At 44.7% G+C, this 5,000-nt stretch overlaps 1 protein-coding gene across 2 annotated transcripts in view; it reads left to right on the top strand.

The window, feature by feature from the left end:
* LOC137063814 (receptor activity-modifying protein 3-like) overlaps positions 1–5,000 on the top strand; it is a 29,447-nt gene that overhangs the window by 402 nt on the left and 24,045 nt on the right. The window lies entirely within an intron of this gene.

Below are 5,000 nucleotides of genomic sequence, written 5' to 3'. Positions count from 1 at the left end.
CTGAATTAAACTCTGTTCTTTTTGCCCTTATTTACCCTCTGATTCCTGATGTTTACTGCTTTAAACCCATTTGAGTATCTTTTCGAGTGTGTGAAATAATCATATTATTATTATTATTATTATTCTTATTAATTATTAGGGACAACATAAAATGCTTGTACTTGTACAAAATGTCGATCTAAGTTTTTCCACAAATAAAATTAATTTATTAGGTCTAATTTAATCTATAAAGTATAATGCTGATCTGCCAACATTTTTGCTAAATGATGAATTAAATAAGCGGATAACATCACAGTTTACTCCAGAACACTGAAGCTGCTTTGAAACCATCAGCTTTGGAAAAGTGTGATATAGATAAAGCTGATTTGACTACTTCTGGAATATCTATCGGATAGCAAGTGTTAGAGAGATGTGCGACTCATGAGAAAGCTCATGATTGAGGTATAATAAAGGACCTATATGATCATCAGCTCATGTGTTAGCACTTGGAGGACAGTTATTAATGTTATAATATAATACTGTTTATTAATAAAGCTGATATTTCATGTCTGTAATTCAGAAGTTTATCATTAATTCACACACGGGCGTCGGAAGCAAATAAAAAGCAGGTGGGTCATTATGGCAAAATATGATAGGTGGGGAATTTTCTTTGTGGGGGGTCCTGGGGGTGCTTTTATATGATTTTATAGATGTGATTTCCTGCATTAGGGTTAGGGTTAGGCCATATCCCCCTATACCAAAGAAGACCAGTCAATACCAATAGTCTAATAAAAGGCTATATTCATTTAACTGCCATAGACATCAACAGCTTCACAGATAATGATAATGAACAAGCTGCATGTGTGTTATGCTCCGTGTCCAGACAGAATTACAGAAATCAGTGAGTTATTTACCGTTGCTATAGAGTCGGGTAAGACGCATGTCGCGAGCATAGGTTCGAATCCGCCTTCTGCCGCACTCGCTTTCCCCATCACACATCAGATCGGAAAGGTATTTATTTTCAATAAAAAAATATAATATTACAAAAGGGGAAATAAAGCGTTAACATGTGTTTAATAATAAGTTTCTTAAGTTTCTCGGTTAAGGGGTAGTAAAGGTTAACAGACATGTGCTGAATTAGAGACGATAAAAGTGAGTGGGTCTTGTCCCACACACACACAATGGTTCCGACGCCCATGAGTTCACACAGACTCACACAGACTCACATAGACTCACATACACTCACACAGACTCACATACACTCACACAGACTCACATACACTCACACAGACTCACATACACTCACACAGACTCACACAGACTCACACAGACTCACATACACTCACACAGACTCACATACACTCACACAGACTCACACACACTCACACAGACTCACATACACTCACACAGACTCACACAGACTCACATAGACTCACACACACTCACATAGACTCACATAGACTCACACAGACTCACATACACTCACACAGACTCACATAGACTCACACAGACTCACATACACTCACACAGACTCACATACACTCACACAGACTCACATACACTCACACAGACTCACATACACTCACACAGACTCACACAGACTCACACAGACTCACATACACTCACACAGACTCACATACACTCACACAGACTCACACACACTCACACAGACTCACATACACTCACACAGACTCACACAGACTCACACACACTCACACAGACTCACATACACTCACACAGACTCACATACACTCACACAGACTCACATACACTCACACAGACTCACACACACTCACACAGACTCACATACACTCACACAGACTCACACAGACTCACACAGACTCACATACACTCACACACACTCACACACACTCACACAGACTCACACACACTCACATAGACTCACACACACTCACACAGACTCACACAGACTCACACAGACTCACATAGACTCACACACACTCACACACACTCACACACACTCACACAGACTCACATAGACTCACATAGACTCACACAGACTCACACAGACTCACATACACTCACACAGACTCACACAGACTCACACACACTCACACACACTCACACAGACTCACACACACTCACACACACTCACATAGACTCACACACACTCACACAGACTCACACAGACTCACATAGACTCACACACACTCACACACACTCACACACACTCACACAGACTCACATAGACTCACACACACTCACACAGACTCACACAGACTCACATAGACTCACACAGACTCACACAGACTCACATAGACTCACACACACTCACACACACTCACACAGACTCACACACACTCACACAGACTCACACACACTCACACAGACTCACATAGACTCACACACACTCACACAGACTCACACAGACTCACACAGACTCACATAGACTCAAACAGACTCACACAGACTCACATAGACTCACACACACTCACACACACTCACACAGACTCACACACACTCACACACACTCACATAGACTCACACACACTCACACAGACTCACACACACTCACACACACTCACATAGACTCACACACACTCACACAGACTCACACACACTCACACAGACTCACATACACTCACACAGACTCACATACACTCACACAGACTCACATACACTCACACAGACTCACATACACTCACACAGACTCACACACACTCACACAGACTCACATACACTCACACAGACTCACATACACTCACACAGACTCACACACACTCACACAGACTCACATACACTCACACAGACTCACATACACTCACACAGACTCACACACACTCACACAGACTCACACAGACTCACATACACTCACACAGACTCACACACACTCACACACACTCACACAGACTCACACACACTCACACACACTCACACACACTCACACACACTCACACAGACTCACACAGACTCACATAGACTCACACACACTCACACACACTCACACACACTCACACAGACTCACATAGACTCACATAGACTCACACAGACTCACACAGACTCACACAGACTCACATACACTCACACAGACTCACACAGACTCACACACACTCACACACACTCACACAGACTCACACACACTCACACACACTCACATAGACTCACACACACTCACACAGACTCACACAGACTCACATAGACTCACACACACTCACACACACTCACACACACTCACACAGACTCACATAGACTCACACACACTCACACAGACTCACACAGACTCACATAGACTCACATAGACTCACACAGACTCACACAGACTCACATAGACTCACACAGACTCACACAGACTCACACAGACTCACACAGACTCACATACACTCACACAGACTCACACAGACTCACATACACTCACACAGACTCACATAGACTCACACAGACTCACACAGACTCACATAGACTCACACACACTCACACACACTCACACAGACTCACACACACTCACACAGACTCACACACACTCACACAGACTCACATAGACTCACACACACTCACACAGACTCACACAGACTCACACAGACTCACACAGACTCACACAGACTCACATAGACTCAAACAGACTCACACAGACTCACATAGACTCACGCACACTCACACACACTCACACAGACTCACACACACTCACACACACTCACATAGACTCACACACACTCACACAGACTCACACACACTCACACACACTCACATAGACTCACACACACTCACACAGACTCACACACACTCACACAGACTCACACACACTCACACAGACTCACACAGACTCACACAGACTCACACAGACTCACATAGACTCACACACACTCACACAGACTCACATAGACTCACACACACTCACACACACTCACACAGACTCACACACACTCACACACACTCACACAGACTCACATAGACTCACATAGACTCACACAGACTCACACAGACTCACATAGACTCACACACACTCACACACACTCACACAGACTCACACACACTCACACACACTCACATAGACTCACACACACTCACACAGACTCACACACACTCACACAGACTCACACACACTCACATAGACTCACACACACTCACATAGACTCACACACACTCACACAGACTCACACACACTCACACACACTCACATAGACTCACACAGACTCACACACACTCACACAGACTCACACAGACTCACACACACTCACACAGACTCACATAGACTCACACAGACTCAGACAGACTCACACAGACTCACACACACTCACACAGACTCACACAGACTCACACACACTCACACACACTCACATAGACTCACACACACTCACATAGACTCACACAGACTCACATAGACTCACACACACTCACACACACTCACACACACTCACACAGACTCACATAGACTCACACACACTCACACAGACTCACACAGACTCACATAGACTCACATAGACTCACATAGACTCACACAGACTCACACAGACTCACATAGACTCACACAGACTCACATAGACTCACACACACTCACACACACTCACACAGACTCACACACACTCACACAGACTCACACACACTCACACAGACTCACATAGACTCACACACACTCACACAGACTCACACAGACTCACACAGACTCACACAGACTCACACAGACTCACATAGACTCACACACACTCACACACACTCACACAGACTCACACACACTCACACACACTCACATAGACTCACACACACTCACACAGACTCACACACACTCACACACTCACATAGACTCACACACACTCACACAGACTCACACACACTCACACAGACTCACACACACTCACACAGACTCACACAGACTCACACAGACTCACATAGACTCACACACACTCACACAGACTCACACAGACTCACATAGACTCACACACACTCACACACACTCACACAGACTCACACACACTCACACAGACTCACATAGACTCACATAGACTCACACAGACTCACACAGACTCACATAGACTCACACACACTCACACACACTCACACAGACT

The sequence above is a fragment of the Pseudorasbora parva genome, chromosome 24 (genome assembly GCF_024679245.1).
Source record: "Pseudorasbora parva isolate DD20220531a chromosome 24, ASM2467924v1, whole genome shotgun sequence".
Taxonomy (NCBI): domain Eukaryota; kingdom Metazoa; phylum Chordata; class Actinopteri; order Cypriniformes; family Gobionidae; genus Pseudorasbora; species Pseudorasbora parva.
Note: the sequence above shows the minus strand (reverse complement) of the source record. Positions and strands in the feature narration are given on the sequence as shown.